Below are 19,015 nucleotides of genomic sequence, written 5' to 3' on the forward strand. Positions count from 1 at the left end.
TTATCTTATATGGTACTCACCTTGAAGGCAATTCATATAGGGGTTATTATATTTATTTTCATGATGAAAAAGCCAAGTTCCTGAAAGATAAAGGCTTTTCACCACCTTTTCCACATTCAGTTATCCAGCAAGTGGCAGATTTGGAATGTAAGCTCAGATCAATTCTTCTTACTCTTTGTCTGATATGTTTTCTCCTGCATCCAGTTGTCTTTCTCGTAAAGCAAAAACAACTCTATAAACTCAGTGTTCCTAGATGTGTTGGTAATTTCAATAGACCTGTTGAATCCATTTTTTTTTACCAGAACTGGAAGACCTAGAGCAAAGGAACTCAGGATTGTATCAGAAATATAGAAGGAAAAGCTTAAATTGTGATTCAGTGTGGTGCTAGAGTCAGCTAGCACAAAATCCCAAGAGCCATCTCTTCCCAACTTCAGGTTCAGTAAGATCACATGGGTAGATTGAAATTGACCATAATGGGAGTATTTCACCAGAAAGATTGGCAAATGCTACAATCTGGGCTTTTTCATCCAGAGAGATAGTTATTAAACATTTATTAGGTCATCACTGCATCTAACTCGTTTGTGCTGTTGGGGTGGGAGATAGGGATAAGAGTAATGAATAATGGAAAAAGCATGGTCTTTAAAGTAAAAAAGACTTTGGTTTGAATTCTAGCTTTACCATTATAATGGGGTGACCTTGGCCAAATTACCTACCCTTCTTTGCCTCTAATCCTTCCTAAGTATAATAATACTTAGCTGTTAATAAGAGATAATAATACCTCCTCGCAGAGTCTTAGGATTAATAATCATCTATGTAAGTGCAAAGCAGTCAATTTTAGATATTAGTATTAGAATTATTAGATATCTCACTGCTTTTTTTCCTTCTGTGTCTAAGTTTCCACATGAGTGAACTTAAAATTATGTCAGTGCTCTGTGAAAGATGTATAACATTGGAAAAAAAAATCTTTGAAAACTGATGACAGTTTTAAAACTGATGACATTTCTTAGAATCTGTAAGACCCTTTGGAAACACGTACCATTATAATTGTAGCTATTTACTGTTAGTACACAATACAGTAAAATATCAAATCCAGCTAAGGGAGAGCTACATTTGCCAAATTGAAGTAACAGGAGATAAATGGTACTGCTCTCCTCCAAAGGACCTGTGGATTTATAAATTGGTAGGAACATAGGATTTTGATTATTTTGTTTTATATGATTCACAATGCCAAGCACTGCAATCCCAATTTTATTCTAGACCATCCATTTAGTACTTACTTGGTGAGAATAGTGCCACCAACATCACCCTCATAAGCATGGCCAAATGCCCAAGTTTCTTTTTCCTGTTTGGAGAGGAATGCACTCTAGAGAACAACTTCTGAAACCTAGCCTAATTTTTTTTTTTTTCCAGAAGGACAACCAACTCTTACATCAAAGCAACAGTTTAGACAAGGAGTGAGATTTCTGTAAGATATGTTTTACTTTAGCATTGAGAGACTTAAGAAACACGAGACAGTACAAATATTGTGAGAATATATGAGTAAACATAGTAGTATTGAAACCAGCAACAATCCAGAAGCAAAAACAAGCACACAACAATAAAATAATAAAACATGCTTTTGTTTAGTGAAAGTGTCAAAGAGTGTGTACTACTCTGAGAATCTCAGACTTAGGGAAATCTAGCATCGTTTTGGTCCGTCAGGCATATTGCATTGAAGAAGTTTAAAGGAAGCTGTGGGGCATGCCAATGTCATGGAGAATAAGCTACACAGTAGGAAGTCCCCCCATGGAGGCATGATTTTATGCTAAAAATAACAGCTTTTGAGCTACTCCATTTCAGCTTATTCCATGAAAAGAGCTACTAAGTGTCAAGCTGTTGAAATGAGTCGTATGTGTGATTATGTATACATTTTTTTGAAACCTGGTAATGAAATTATAAATAAAATTATAATTAATAGCTTTGATTAATGAAGTGGTTAGAGGGCCTCTCCTCAGGAGAAGGAACCATGGTTGTAAATCAGGAATCCATTGAAATGGGTGTTAAATTTGCCACTGCTTTTTTTTATGCAAATAGATAAACATATCTTCAGGACAGTGGTGTAAGTTCAGAATTGTGAAGCTTTATTGGTAATGATAAACTTGTTTATTGTTTATTCATAACAATAAACAATAAACATAGCAAAGTATGCGTTATTTTGGCTGTGCCAAAATCGTTGCCTTTAAAAATAAAAAAAGTATCCTGCAGAATTGGCAAAAAGACCAACAATCCACTAAATAGGCCATTCACTTTACTAGGAACAAATATTTCACTTTAAGTTCCATGTGAAATGACATTTTGCTAGAAGATATTAGCATCAAATAATCTGAACATTTGTGAATGATAAAATTGAGCTACTTTTGTGCTATCTTCAAAATGATGTCTTAAGGAAATTTTGCAGTTGCTTAATTTGCTTTGTGATATCAGTAACATCAAAGAAATACTAATAAAGAAGAAATTGGTTGGAAATAGACACCAGTTTTCTCAGCCGCCTCCCCCCAGTATAACTGGTCATGATTGATTTCCTTTATTTTCTTAATCACTGGAAAATGCTTTTCTTCCCCGTTTCCTTGGGAAAACATTTAAGGAGCAATAACAGGGCTACTACATTGCTTTCTTTCTTGACTGGATTTTGCAGTCCTTCTATCTGAACCTTCCAGCCCTTCCACAAATTGGTTGATATTTAGGGTTTGCCTTTATAACTAAAGCAATCTGCAGCTAAGAAAATGTTTTCAAAGAACGTTTTCTTTCAGGCCCTAGGGAACACAAATGTATCAGACCAAAAATTTGATTTTATTTGTACTGAAATTGGTAGAGCACTATAACAAAAATCAAATGGTCTAGTGGTGCAAGCAAATAAAATAGGCCTTCTCCCAAGAAAAAAAAAAAAAAAAAAAAAAAAAAAAGCCTAATGGAGTTCTTGCTTCAAAGCATGAAAAGTAAAGCCATCTGACCATAACAAAGCTGCATGGTATTTTGGTTTTGTCAAAAATTTTGACTTTTATAGGGCTGGTGGCCAATAACAGAAAGCAACCATGGATCCACTGACTAACATCGTGCAACTCTGCACCAACTACCTTGGATTAGAGTTGTCTTCTCAGGCAATAAATACATGTACTGGAAATGATAAGTTTCTGGATCTCTGCAAAGCATCCTTTTCTTTCTTTCTTTTTTTTTTTTAATCCAAGTCACAACAAATTATTAGGCAGAAGATTGTGTTTGATAATTTCCAGAGACAGTGTAGCAATCTAGGCAAGGCAAATTACTGTGTATGTTTAGAAACATCTTTTTATACCTAGGTCAATTTCCTTGGTTCTTAACTAAATGTTAAAATTCAAATCACTATTGACTGAATAGACTGGAAATTTTAAAAAAGTAATTGTGCAGCAGTTAAATTTAGTGCAGCATTCTCCTTTAATATGTAAGACACTGGCCAAGACCATAAAATAGCAACTCTAGTTTTCTTTTAAATAATTCAAACAATTATTTATGTATTTTATAATTTCAACTTTTATTTTAGATTCAGGGAGTACATGTGCAAGTTTTTTATATAAGTTTATAACATTATGCTGAGGTTTAGGGTATAAATGATTCTGTCCCTCAGGTTGGGGGTGACATATTGCTTTGGTCATATGGGTTTTGTGGGTTAATTGCTTAATGTCTCTCAAATACATCTCCCCTTTTGTAAGAGGGAGGATGCTTGCGAAATAATAAGACCAAACATACTCTGAGCTTCTTGGAGAGGGTCAAGCTTGTAGAATTTGTGATGATGGTGCTTAAAATGATAGACCATTAACCACAATCCCCTGATGGAAAGGATTTTGATTTCATTGGAAGAGAAAAGTAGATATCAGAGATAAATATATTTTCCTGCCTTCAGATACGTAAAATAATAGGAAGACTATATAGATTTGATTTATAGTCTTCTCATGATTTTCACCTTTTTGAGGTAATCTGGGTATTGGTATATCTATTATTCAAATTTAACAAACATTTGTTATACAACTAATTAAGATTCTAGTACTCTGTTGGGCATTAAGGTTTTAAGTTAATACAGCATTGTCATGCCCCTCAAAACAATTCACTGTACTGTAATGCAGAATTAAATAAAAGCTAACTTGAGGTATACAGAATTTTTAAGAGAAACAAAGAGGAATAATTCTGGTAAAGATAAGACAGAAAAAGTGAAAAAAAATGTCTTTTAAGTTACACATTGAAGACAAAAAAAGACCTAAATAAATGAAGAACAAAGGAAGAATATTCATTACAAGCTGAGAAAAGTACTCTGAAAAAAAAAAACAGAAAATGTATGAAGGGTTAGGGAACACATTTGGTGTGTTTTTACTATTGTGTTCCATTAATAGCTGTGAGGGAAGGTTTTTAGTCATAATACTGGCTAATAGTCATGCTCTTTGAACTTTGTAATCTGAGGACTATCCACTGGGAGCTAGAGATTCTGAGGTGTTGTTTTTGTTTTTTGTTTTTGTTTTTGTTTTTCCCCAGTACTGCTACCGGCAATAGATGTTTCACAGTCCAGTTACGTCTGAACTAGCTGGTATTGCTACATTGCAAGAAATGTGGAGTACTTTTTACCTACACTCATATACCTCAGATTCCATATCTGAATATTATAGGGCTTTCAGACTGTAATTTACCAAATTTTGTATATTTGTAATCAACTACATATGACATTACTGTGTTTTGTATTAGAACTGATGATTCTTTTATTACATATGCAGTATTCCGCCACACAGTAGCTATCTGTTCAGTTCAAAGATGTGAAAGCTAAGACTGAAGGAAGTTAAAATATTTCCAAGGTTTACCAACTAGGTATTTAGATATCTAGATCATAAACCCCAAGATTTCTCTTTTTGCTCTTCATAATGCTTTTTTTCTTACTATACTACATTTTATTACTTTTTTATCAATAGATACTTTAAATGTGTAATTGAACCCAATTTGATATTGACAACTGATATATAGTGGAACATTTATTCCTTAACAAAGGATGAGAAATGCTTTATTTTCTCTGGTATTGACAGATTCAGTTTTATAACTTGAGTAGCTATGTCAGTATTAATTGGTTAAAACTTTGACAGAAGTGGAACAGTTGAATTTTGCTGAATTTACACAATTCTTTGCAGAACTTGATCTTGTTACATAGAATAACATATTAGTGTACTTGCTGTATTTGGTACAGTAGTTTCCTACTGCTAATTTAGCAGAATTTCACTCCCATGCACATGATCTACAAATGACATCAATTTATTGGCTATACTAAAAATTCAAAATATTGGTGTTCTGTTTCCACAGTCTTTTCTTAACATATTAATTCTTAGGGCAATAAAATGTTCGCATGGTACCTACAAAATAAGACAAATTATTTCATCTCTCTCATTCTCATGTTGTCTCAGCTAATTCATTAACAGAGGTAAATTGGGAGCAAGACTGAGTCACAGGCTTAAAATGAGTATGTTGAGCTGGCATGACTCAGAAATTCCAAGATGAAAGATGTTTAACCATAATTAGCCTTTGGGAAGCATGAGTTACATGTATTTTCAGGGAAAAAAATGTGAAAGACGTTGAAATGGGCAAGAGAGAGAAAAAAATATTACTTTCCTAAGTAGGGTACCTCTCCCTAAGTGCCATCGGCTACTTAACAACTCTGTTGTAGAAGACCAGTTTTTATCTTTTATCTTTTATTTTTTTGAAACTGAGTTTCACTCTTTTCGCCCAGGCTGGAGTATGATGGAGTGATCTTGGCTAACTGCAACCTCTGCCTTGCGGGTTTAAGTGTTTCTCCTGCCTCAGCCTCCCAAATAGCTGTGATTACAGGCTCCTGCCACCATGCCCAGCTAATTTTTGTATTTTTAGTAGAGATGGGGTTTCACCGTGTTGGCCAGGCTGGTCTCGAACTCCTGACCTTAGGTAATCCTCCCACCTTGGCCTCCCCAAATGCTGGGATTACAGGCATGAGCCACTGCACCTGGCTGAAGACCAATAATTTTATAAATGCTCCATAGAAAGGCTAATGGATTGTGCTTTGTGGAATGCAATTAATTATCAACCTGTGGATAGAAAAGTCTTACATCTTATGTAAATTTATTTCAGCATCTTTTATTGCCTAGATATGTGTAGTTATTTGAGTTCTCCTTTGAGCTGGTTGTAACATCCTACCACTCTCCTCATTAGTGAGTTAAGTAAATTGAAATACGATTGTTGAAAATTGTATGAGAGTCACGATTTTAGTTTTTTATTAAATCTTTTAACAGTATAAATCAATGGTTCTCAAATTCTAGTGTGCATTATAATCCCCTCGAGGGCTTGTTAAGGCTTAGATCATCAGACTCCATTTCCAGAGTTTCTGATTCAGTATTTGTGGGTGGGGCCTAATAATTTGCTGCATTCTGGCAAGTTCCAGGTGATAATAAAGCTGTAGGTCCACAGACCATACTGTTAGAACCACTGGTATAAATTGTAGTCACTTAGGCTGATAATTACAATCCCCCAAAACCTTCATTTTACATAAGTGAAAAGATGTTCATTCTAACATCTATTCTGCAGCCCTAAACTATTTTCAGATTCCTCTGTGAAAAAGAATGTTTCTTGTCCTTTCATTTTTCCCCTTCTGGCTGGATAAATCAGCCTCTTAAATTTCCTAATTTGGGCATTAGAAATAGCGGCAGCTTTTATTAAATGACATGGTGGGGAATAGGAAGGTATCATAGAAGACAATATAAGATTCACTCTAGACTAATTATGTAGTTAATTACTCTAGTGTGTGAACTTAGTCTTCAAAGCAATCTCATTTGAGCTGAGGAAAAAGCTACCACAAACAATTATGGGATGTGTGTGATGTGAGAAGGGGAAAGAGAGCTATTGTTGGAAGAACAGTGTAAATGCTTAGCAATGTAATCTGAAATAAACATAAGTGGAACTGTGTTTTCCCTAAGTTATAGTCTTCAATGCATAATAGGTCCTTTCCATTCTAATTTCTGTGATTAATTTGTTCATTGGGACAAGTTATATATTTTTCTTCTTTCTCCTTTCCTGTTGCAGGATATGCATTGTCTTTCCCTATTATGGCTATTGAACTCGTTATGCATTTTCATTGTTTCATAGGAGGGTAGCAGTGGATAGTAACTTAAATGAGCAAGTATTTCTTTTCTATTTAAATTAAAAGGAGTATATCATACCCATGGTTGAACACCATATACATGACCCCAAAATGTGACCACTGTTTTTCTTGTATTCTCATGTTCTGAGAGATAGTCAGAGAGAAAAGAAAGAGAGACAGAGAGAGAGAAAAGAAAGAAAGCAAGAAGACAGAAAGGAAGAAAGGAAGAGAGAGAGAAAAGAAAGAAAGCAAGAAGACAGAAAGGAAGAAAGGAAGAGAGAGAGAAAAGAAAGAAAGCAAGAAGACAGAAAGGAAGAAAGAGAGAGAAAGAAAGAAAGAAAGAAAGAAAGAAAGAAAGAAAAAGAAAAGCAAGACCTGTCATTGGTATGCTGATAGTGGGAAAATAGAGACTGAACTTTCGAATATAATACTTTTTAAAAGCCTTTTGTGAACCTATAAAACATAAGGTAAATTAAATCTAATTTGCATGCAATTCGTCATGTATTTAGAGGTTGGTGGCAATTAAAAATGCAATTTGCTTTTAACACTGTATTTCTCTTTTATGTACATTAAAAAAAATACTTCGACACATTTCTGTCATATTCATGAGATTACAATAGTGCACTCTAGTGGACAAATGAAATTATACATCATATATTTGCAGGGTTTTCATAATTTTACACACATGAGCTGACCTATATTTAATTCAAATAAGAAGGCAGTAATGACACTTTAAGTAGGTAGAAAACGATGTGTTATTTTAATGGGAAAGATTTTGTGGATGGGACAATGTATCTGAGTGAATTTGCATTTAGAAAGTAGTTTTCTTTCTCCCCATTTTTTCTTTCCCTCTCTTTCCTTCTATTTTTTAAAAATGTTCTTTTAACCAATAAACCTTCAATTTAATGTTATAACACATATATAAAATCGGGACTTGAAAGCTGAGGACATAAATGAAATGTGTTATTATCATCAAGTTTAAGGCCATTTTAGGAGGTTTTGCTTTGGTAGACAAAGCTATTTTAGCAAACACATTATGCAGTCGTACCTCCTCATATTCTTTGAATATGGGTTGTCAGGGAAATAGAATATCAGAAGCATCTAACCTAGAAATTCATGAAGATTTTTTCATTGGTTGATAGTCAACACTAATATTAGAAGGAGTAAAAATATCTGTGCAATATAATAATCTTACATTTTTATCTCTGAATGCAGCAATATTTTGAGAATAACATTTTTGCCATTGTCATTCTCAATTATGTGCTAATGAAGCATATTTATTTTGAATTTTCCAAAGTAACCTTATTTTCCATACTCTTAAAATATCCACAGGTAAAGCTTAGTGTTTTTTTTTTAATTTCTAAAGTATTTTATTATTGTTCTTAACCAATAAGATATTTTTATGTTTATGATGCTTACAAATTAAAAATGATTTGAGATGTAGTAATTTGTTAATCCTCATATCTAATTTTGTATCCACAGCTAAAATATGAGAAAAAGAAATAGAGAAAATAATAAAAGACAAGAGTTTTACAATCTGTTCAAATGCTAAGCACCTAAGTTCTCTCATTCAAAGTAAGGTCATAGTCCATAAATAAAACCTCTTTCTGTTGAGCCTTTAATATATACCAAAGTATGATGGCAAGAAGTAAACTACACCCTAAGTGATTTGCCCCTTTGCGTATTACTATAAGAAATGGTTAGTACCAGCAACTGCCTTGTAGAATAGAATGGTCCAATGGATGCTGCAATTGTGATTGTGGCCTCCCAGGAATACATGTTGCCATATGTTTCTCTTAAATTTACCCGAGGTTGCTATGCAAATCCTTGAGGAGAAGCCCATGAGTATTGTGCAACATGGAAGTTGTAAATATTGGCTGAACTGCTGAATATGAGTATGTAAAGAACGTGTCTAAACTAATCCCCTATTCCAGTTCAGGCTCACTCTTGAGACTCAGCTGGCACTAAAATAATCTTAAATTTGAACTTACTGCTTCAGGCCAACACATAATGCTGTTAGCAAGGGAGACAAAACTGAAGTATTTGCCTCTACACATTCTCACTGATCCACTTTTATGGAATTTTGTCAAATTCAACTTAGCATGTACATGCATGTTCAAAGTAAATGAACTTATTTATATATTTTATTTTGTTGGTTTTAAAAAAGCTCCAATACTGAGACAAAAAAAGAAATTCTGACCTATTTCAGAGAACCAGATATTATCCTATGTGCTGTCACAGTTAAGGTTATTTTATTTCAAACGATAGAAACAAAGCAACAGGCATGTTAAATATTTACAACTAAAATGTGGTGCATAACCCCAAAGTTGGGAAAAAAAAAAAGGTGCCTAACCAGTGCCTGGGAAATATAGGTGCTGTGACTGAGCAGGGGATGTCAGTATTGCAAACTTATGGACCTTCTTTTGAATGTTCCATTACATAACTCAATATGAGAAGCTTTTGTCTCTGGAAATGTTTTAAATTCCCGTAAGAGAGAATCTAATTGGCCCATATTGCATCAAACACTACCACCTTAGTCTAATCCTCATGACTCAGTTGATAGCAGGATCCATGATATTCAGGTTCATGGTATCAATCTTAAAGGAAGAAATTGAGGCAAAAGTAACATAAGTAGAGAGTTTATTTGGGATGACTTGAAGATTGTAACCTGGGAGCATAGATTTAAATTGTCTGGAGTATACATTTTGATGAGTAGCAATTACAAGTAGTTTTTTGTTTTTTGTTTGTTTGTTTGTTTGTTTTTACCAGGATAATAACCCTTTAATTGTCAAAAACGTAGGAACTGACAGTTGAGGTTTGAATAGCCTGGTAATTTTGCCTTTGCAAGTTCAGAAGTAGCATCAAGATTACAACTTGTGAGAGATCCTGAATATACTTCAATCACCAAGTTTGTGCTATGATCTTTAAACAGATGTGTTTTATTATGCATTTGTTATAACTATGAATTGATTCACTAAAAAAATACCTGTGCATTTAGGAATTAGTCCTAATAATTAAGTCCTATCATATGGTTTTGTAATTAATTTAGTTTTGTAAAGGGAAATGAGGGCCAATTCTTGAGTTGTTTACCAAGAATTTACATTAAAATAACATAAGCTATCGATTGGCTATACATTGTTAAGCTATAACATATGGGTTGTAGTGTCTGGTGTGGCATTACTGGGTTAACTTATAGTTACTTGTGTTAATATCAAGCAATTTTAAGATGTGAATACGTAACTCAAAAGGGGGAGAATAAGACATGAGTTTTTGTTTTGTTTTCTCAATGAGAATCACTAGAATGAAGGTAATGGAAAAGAGATACCTTCACAGGAGAGAAAGGGTGTTGAGTAGCCAAAACAATCAAACATTTATTACATTTCCACCCTTGTCTTCTCAGCACTACACACATACCCATATACTGGCATTTTAAGAATACTCTCCTTTAACAAAATGCAATCATCTTCCATGTTACCCAAAATAAACTCACCCTTTCCAAAACAGGCTAAAGTCATTCTTATTTAATATCCATATCACTGTCATGGGCCAGTGGTGTGCTTCTTCAAGTCCTGAATTATTCCACTACTTACTTTTTTTTTTTTTTTTGAGACGGAGTCTCGCTCTATTACCCAGGCTGGAGGGCAGTTGTGCGATCTCATCTCACTGCAACCTCTGTCTCCTGGTTCAAGCAATTCCCCTGCCTCAGATTCCCAAGTAGCTGGGACTACAGACAAGTGCACCACTCCCAGCTAATTTTTTGTATTTTAGTAGAGACGGGGTTTCACCATGTTGGTCAGGTTGGTGTCTAACTCCTGACCTCGTGATTCACCCGCCTTGACCTCCCAAGTGCTGGGATTACAGGCGTGAGCCACACTACTTACCTTTTAATCTTACTGATATTAAGCAACTTATGAAGAATACTCCAAATGTTTAGGGAGGATTTTTTTCTTCTTTAATGTCCTTAGGTCTATGAAAGAAAGAGTGCGAATGTTTGGAAGTTTACTTCAACTGATGCTGGTACAAAACAGCTAATGCTGCTGTTAAACTCTGGGCGTCTTTCCATACCCTGGTGGCTTTTCACCTCCTCAACATCTTTGTAACTATTTCCTTCATTAAATTTCGTCTGTTAAATTATCTTTCATGGCCTTTGTGATCCTGGCTATACTCAGACTGATATAGTAGTGCACCAGTAATTTACTATGTTTGTAGATAATGTTTGATATCAATGCAAATGTGCAGATGCTTTATAAATATTGTACAGCCTTCCAGAACTTAATGATTCACAGCCACAGCATCTCAGAAATGAGAAATTAAATCCAGGAAAATTTAAGAGAACCATCCAAGGTCAGATATTTGGGGAATAAGATGGGACTAGGAACCAGCTTTGCTGACTTCCAATTTGGTATCTTTTAATTTCTACTTTGCCTTGTATTTATGAACGTTATGTTTCTGCTTATGTTTACAATTCTCTACTTCATACAAATTCACCTATTTTTATAACCAAAAATAACAATCCCAAAGTGAATATGTAGGCAGAATTTTCAAGGCTGAACAATTTATAAATTTTAAGATGGATTGTCTGCAAGTCCCTGCTTCTGTGCAATAAATAATACTCAAGTGACCTGTAAGAGTTAATACAGCTTGCAAAAGAGCTTAATTTATTCCCATGATATAACCCATACATAGGGAGAATGTGGCTCATTAAATTCCTTTCAATGACTCCCAGTAGAGAAGTTTGTTTTTGGATCAATATTATGCCCCTCTGGACTTAACTGAATCACAATTACTCTTGGGAACATGCCAGCTTTTCCTTTTGGGTGTGGGCCTCTTTGCAAAGATGGATATTGTTCCTATGGTTATTCATAATTCTGTTTTAAAAGCAAACTGACTTACTATTAAAAACACTAAGGCAATTTAAAAACAAAGAACAGAGTAAAACGTTTGTTTTTTTAATTAAATACAAAATAAAAAGACTGACTTCTTTATTCAATAGTTTTTTTTTTCTTTCCAGCAGCTAATAAAAGAGGTTATCCTCCTGTGGGTATCTTTTATTGATACTTTTTGCACCTGAAGAAAGGTGCATCTTCAGAAAGTCAGATTTTTTAATAGAAACTTTTTTTTTTTTTTTTTGAGATGGAGTCTCTCTCTATCGCCCAGGTTGGAGTGCAGTGTTGTGATCTTGGCTCACTGCAATCCCCGCCTCCCAGGTTCAAGCAATTATCCTGCCTCAGCCTGCTGAGTGGCTGGGATAACAGGCACACGCCACCATGTCTGGCTAATTTTTGCATTTTTAGTAGAGACAGGGTTTTACCATGTTGGTCGGGCTGGTCTCGAACTCCTGACCTCATGATCCGCGCACCTTGGCCTCCCCAAGTGCTAGGATTACAGGCGTGAGCCACCATGCCTGGCTCCTTAATGACATATTCTTAAGAAGTACTCTCAGAAATCATAGACTACAGTGCAAAAACAAGTGTGCTTCATTAGATGCTACTTTATCTTATTTCTCTTTCCTTCACATTAATCAGATGTTGCGGTAAGTACACACACACTCATTTATACGTTATACATTATATATATATACACACACACAAAATGTATACATTTGTATATACATAATGTATAATGTGTACATTATACATTATATTTATATATAATGTTCCTCTGGACTTAACTGAATCACAATTTCTCTTGGGAACATGCTAGCTTTTTCTTCTGGGTGCAGCCCTCTTTGCAAAGATGGTTATTGTTCCTATGGTTATTCATAATTCAGTATATATACACATACTGCAAAATAAAACTGTGTTTAACGATGTTGGACAGTTGAATGAAATCTCAGATATTGTGATAATTGCCCCTATATATCATAATGAAGTGATTAAGAGTGAGGACCCTAAAGTCAGATTCCTGTGTTTAAATCCTGGATCGACCATTTGCTAGATTTGTGGCCTCAGGAAAGCTATTTTGAGTTTCCAAGTCTCAGTTTCTTTATCTATATACTGAGCTTAAAAATAGTATCTACTCCATTAGAACACAGATGAGAGGACTAAATTAAGCGAAAGAATATATGGAAAATGTCTCGTATTCGTAAGTATTCAATGGATAGTAACTATATTTATCATGCCGATCTTTGTAAACTCCATTATTTTTAAATACACAAGTAGAAGATCATTAGTATAGTGAGTGTCAAAGAAAAGTTGCACCAGACCAGTAAAGCAGGCAAGTGTCTTGGTCAGCATGTATTTCTATAACAAAATACCATGTACTAGGTGGCGTAAACAATAGACATTTATTTCTCAGGGTCTGGAGGGTGGAAAGTCAAAGATCAAAGATTAGGAAGATTCAATTCCTGGTGAAGGCCCTCTTCAACTTGCAGAGGGCCACCTCCTTGCTGGGTCCTCACATGGCAGAGAGAGAGAAAAAGAGAGGGAAAGAGAAAGAACACTGATCTTTCTTTCTTTTTTTTTTTTTTTAATAAGGACATGAATCCCATGATGAAGACCCAGCACTCATGACGTCGTCTAAACCTAATTATCTCCTAAAGGCCCCACCCCCAAATACCATCACACAGGGTATGACGACTTCAACATATGAATTTTTAGGGGACAAAAACATTCAGTTTATAAGGGCCAGGATGACTTTCTTCAAGACTATTGCAGTAGGAAAAAGACTGTATTCAACTTTACTAAAACAAAAGGTAGGAGGATTTTTAAACACTTGCTGACATTAGCGAAATCCTGGTCAGTGTGATTAGGCCACCTGTGTTTGCTAATTCCTGCATATTGAAGTTAGACTCCTACTCTCCCAGTGAAACAGAAAAACAGGGGCCCTATCTTGATAACATTTCAAAGGAATGGCTCCCAGGTCCTTGAAAAAGACCTTTCTGGGTTGTGGGAGATTCACATCTCAAAAGGTCCAGGAAAGGATTTACAATTACAAGTTTTCTAAAGTAAGTGCTCTAAGAAAATGGACATTGGGGACTTAGTTAGAAGGAAGCCTTTCTATAGTATAGTCAACTAAGGGAAACTTTAAGGGCATCTTGGTTCTAGGCAAATATTAATATCCTAACAATCCCATCTTTAAAAACAAATCTTGCAAATTTTATAGATTATGTAGTCCTCATGAATGAGAGACGCATAAAATTTCTTTGTTGGTATCTGTTATTGCCTCTTCAAATTACAGATATTATAAATACAAATAGTATCTATAGTTTATTAAGCACAATATCATTTGTGTCATTACCACATATCTGTCAAATATTTTGTTTCCATCATTGGCCATTGGGGATTTTTTGTTATGATTCTGACTAGTTTTAAATATAGTAGACAGGTGATAAGCTTTTATATTTGGAAAGTTTAATAAACAGAGAAAATATTTGAATCAAAGTTATAAAGTCGCTGGGTGTGGTGGCTCATGCCTGTAATCCCAGTGCTTTGGGATGCTGAGGCGGGTGTATCACTTGAGGTCAGGAGTTCAAAACCAGCCTGGCCGACATGATGAAACCTTGTCTTTACTAAAAACACAAAAATTAGCTGGGTGTGTTGGCATACGCCTGTAATCCCCGCTACTTGGTAGGATGAGGCACGAGAATCTCTTGAACCCGTGAGGCGGAGGTTGCAGTGAGCCAAGATCATACCACTGCACTCCAGCCTGGGCTACAGAGTGAGACTGTTGCCAAAAAAAAAGTTGTGAAGTTGTCCTATGTCCTATACAGAATGAAGACAGAACTAATAGCATAGCTTTCTAGCATCTTCATAAATTAGAATGGTAAAATGTATCAAGCATTCTGTGATGATTACAAGATACAAGATATTGCCTGAAAACCTCCAGGAGCTGTAAAGAGTTGCCAGGGTTCAACTGCTGTTCATTTATGAGGTCATTGTTTCTTGATGGGATTCATTATCTATAGTAGGTATATGAATATATGCTTCCAGTATTTACCCACTGAGAAGATCCATAGCTTTTTCTTCTCCCTGTAGTTACAATACATCACATTTCACATTCCTCATGAAATATTTAAACTCCTGACCAAATGCCTCAGTCCGGTTCCCTCACTTGTAAAACCTACTGATATCCATGAGGGGCAAAAACTCAGACTACCTCATCTTGGAATACTAAGAACAAAAGAGAATATGATTGCAGAAATAAGGCATTGGGCTTCTTTGTGTTTTCTAATTTGTGCAGCTAAAATATTAAACTTCAAACAGCTTTCAAGGCTTATTGTACACTTAAAAGTCAGGTCATCTTTGTTTATTAACAACAAATCATCCTTTTAAGCATACATGGATCATAAGTCAATCTTTCTTGAATTTCATGTAGTTAATCTCTATATTTTGCTTACATCAGCATCTCAAGGGCAAAACATTTGCCTTATCTATTTTCCTCATGAGAAAATATATTAATATGACATATATGTTTGTTCATTATATGCATTGTGCACATCTTACATTAGTATGCCATTTAGATAGTTATTTACAAGTAAATACATGTAAAGTATTATTGAAATATAATATAAAAAATATACTCTTCACAGTGAGTTCCTGATATTTAATGTAGTAACTGGTACATAGTAAATATTAAGTATGTCTTTGCTACAGGAATGGAGGTGAGATGGGAAATAGAGAGGGAAAGGGAAAAAGGAAGAATGAGTAGATGAATAGTTGGATGGATGGATACATTTTGAAGAAAGAAAGAATTTTGATAGAAAGAAGAAAGTTTGTGATGTTTCAGGGGGAAAAGCATAGACTTGGAATGTGAAACGTGTGTTTGAGCCTGGATCTTTTTTAGCTGTGTGACTTTAGCCTTAGTTTTACACCTGTAAAAAAATATAAATAGAGATGGTAATAACCATCTCATGTGTTTTCAGAATTAAATCAGAGAATGTGTGAAAAATACCCAGTTTTACAATACCTGAAATATAATAGGTGCTCCATAAATGTCAGTTTCTCCTTTTTTGCATAGCTTGGCCTGATTTTACCTTAAAGGCAGGTTTCTCAGTATTTTCAAGTTACAGTTGAACAGATGATTCGAAGGTGGGGAATGACACAATTCCAACTCTTAGCACATCTCCCTCCTGTGCTGCTTCTTTTGGGAGTTTGCCACTAAGCAGGCGCCTTTTTTAACCTCAGTGTTTGAATGAGCTCATCTTTAGAGAAAGTTTCCTTCTTGTACTCTACTTTATTCTGTTAGTAGGCAATATTGATTTGTAAAGGCAGATGAAGCAGCCCGTGAGGCATATGATGGTGCTATATGAAGATCAGATTACAATGTAAATAATAACAGTTCGTGATCAGCCTTGGCAACATGGTGAAAATCCGTCACTACAAACAAAAGAAAAATAGCTGAGCATGGTGGCACCTGCCTGTGGTCCCAGCTACTCGGAAGCCTGAGACAGGAGGTTTGCTTGAGCCCAGGAGGTTGAGACTGCAATGAGCTGTGATCACACCACTGCACTCTAGCCTGGGTAACAGAGCAAAACCTTGTCTCAAAAACAAAAAGAAAAAGAGAGGAGCCTAAATAATTAATTAAGTAAAACATGTTGCTGTGGTATATTTTTCACTAATATGTAAACTTGAAAATTAAATTTGTGTAGCATTTCTTATCTGATTAAAAACAGAATTAAAACATAACCATATTTGAAAGAGAAGAGTAATTGTGTCCATTGAAGAAGATAATATTCTTTTTTGACTACAGAAAACGGGTACAGGATGCCTGGCACAGAAGAAGCAATACACCATTCCTTGACATAAGAATGTTCTCACTCATAGGTGGGAATTGAACAATGAGAACACATGGACACAGGAAGGGGAACATCACACACCGGGGACTGTTGTGGGGTGGGGGGAGCGGGGAGGGATAGCATTAGGAGGTACACCTAATGCTAAATGATGAGTTAATGGGTGCAGCACACCAGCATGGCACATGTATACATATGTAACAAACCTGCACGTTGTGCACATGTATCCTAAAACTTAAAGTATAATAATAATAAAATTTTAAAAAACTGAAAAAAAGAACGATTGTAATATCACAGATATGGAAGAAAAAAACTACAGATGACTAACAGCAGGAGAAGATGAATTAAAATGTGCTAGCTGCAAGAGGGCTCACAGTAGGAGAAGAATGAGTACTGGTTACTATTTCTAATACTTTAAAAAATAGTACTGAGCAATAATTACCAAATGATAGCTAAGTCATGTTTTCCTGAAACAACTCTTTTCTTCAAAATTATGGATATTCTTTTCTTTTTCTTCTCTAACATACAAAATGAGCTCTTTGCTTAAAAATAAAAATGACTTCATTCTATGCTTGTAGAAAGTAATATATTGGGTACCCAGAATTCAGTGGCTTCTGCATTTTCTTCTTTTTTATGTGGGTGTCAAATCTGTTGTGAGAATATAACAACTTTTATTATGCTTAAAGTGCATTTAGCATAGCATGGGATAATATATATTTTACATTATTTAGGAAGTTTTAATATTTATGAAAAATAAGCATTACATATGCTTACCCTTTACACAATGTTTAAACAGGAAAGTGAATCAACATTGATTTTATGTAATTTTCTAATAGATATTTAGATAGAGAATTTTTTGGAGTCCAGTATGTATGCAGCGTGTATGGAGACCCACAACTCACCCAAAATTGGATAGGAAATTTAGGGTTAAGAATGAAAGGTACAGTAAAATACAATAAGGTAAGGATATACGTTTGGGAGAGTTCCATGGATATTTGTCTTATTGTTGGTTTATTAGATAATCATTTACTGAAAATATAATTTTACATATTTGGAACATTTCCTTAAGGTTTGTTAGTTTTATTGTACCAAATCAAGTTAGTTTTTAAATTGACATAGTCTTTTTTTTTCTTTTCTTTTCTTTTTTTTTGAGACAGAGTCTCTCTTTATTGCCCAGGCTGGAGTGCAGTGGCACTATCTCGGCTCACTGCAACCTCCACCTCCTGGGTTCAAGCAATTCTCCTGCCTCAGCCTTCCGAGTAGCTGGGACTACAGACACGCGCCACCACGCCCGGCTAGTTTTTTTGTATTTTTAGTAAAGATGGTGTTTCACCATATTGGCCAGGCTGGTCTCCAACTCCTGACCTCGTGATCAGCCCGCCTCAGCCTCCCAAAGTGCTAGGGTTACAGGCGTGAGCCACCGCGCCCGGCCGAGTCATAATTTCTTTAAGGTCATTGCATCAGCCTGCAAGTATGGCCAAGCACATCATCCCCACCTACTGCCCCTGAAACATAATTGCTTTGTCTTCCTCTTTTCTTATTCACCCTGATTCTTGGGGATCTGCTTAGGCCCCATGCCACAATCTTCTCTAACTCCCATTGGTCCTTTAATTCGACAGCTATTTATTTTGACCCTATTATTCCAGGTGCTGGTAATAAGGAATGGCACTAACAGATGAGATCTCAGACTTCACAGAACCTTCTTCCTGATGAAAAAGTAAATAAGCACATAAAAAAGTTTGTGCTAAGTGCTATAATTAGATAGTGATAAGTGACAAAATAATTGACTAGATTCTGCATTGGTCCTTTAATTCGACAGATATTTATTTTGAACCTATTATTCCAGGTGCTGATAATAAGGAACGGCACTAACAGATGAGATCTCAGGCTTCACAGAACCTTCTTTCTGATGAAAAAGTAAATAAGCACATAAAAAAGTTTGTGATAAGTGCTATAATTAGATTGTGATAAGTGACAAAATAATTGACTAGATTCTGAGACAGGTCATGCTACCCTAAAATGAAACTTGACTGACTCACACCAAAGTCCCTTGTCAGGTGTAAATGTTTTGCTATTTTAGATAAGTACAAGGACTTGGCCTACAAGCATTTCTACTCATCAAGCATGAA

Source organism: Pongo pygmaeus, chromosome 13 (genome assembly GCF_028885625.2).
Source record: "Pongo pygmaeus isolate AG05252 chromosome 13, NHGRI_mPonPyg2-v2.0_pri, whole genome shotgun sequence".
Classification (NCBI taxonomy): Eukaryota; Metazoa; Chordata; class Mammalia; order Primates; family Hominidae; genus Pongo; species Pongo pygmaeus.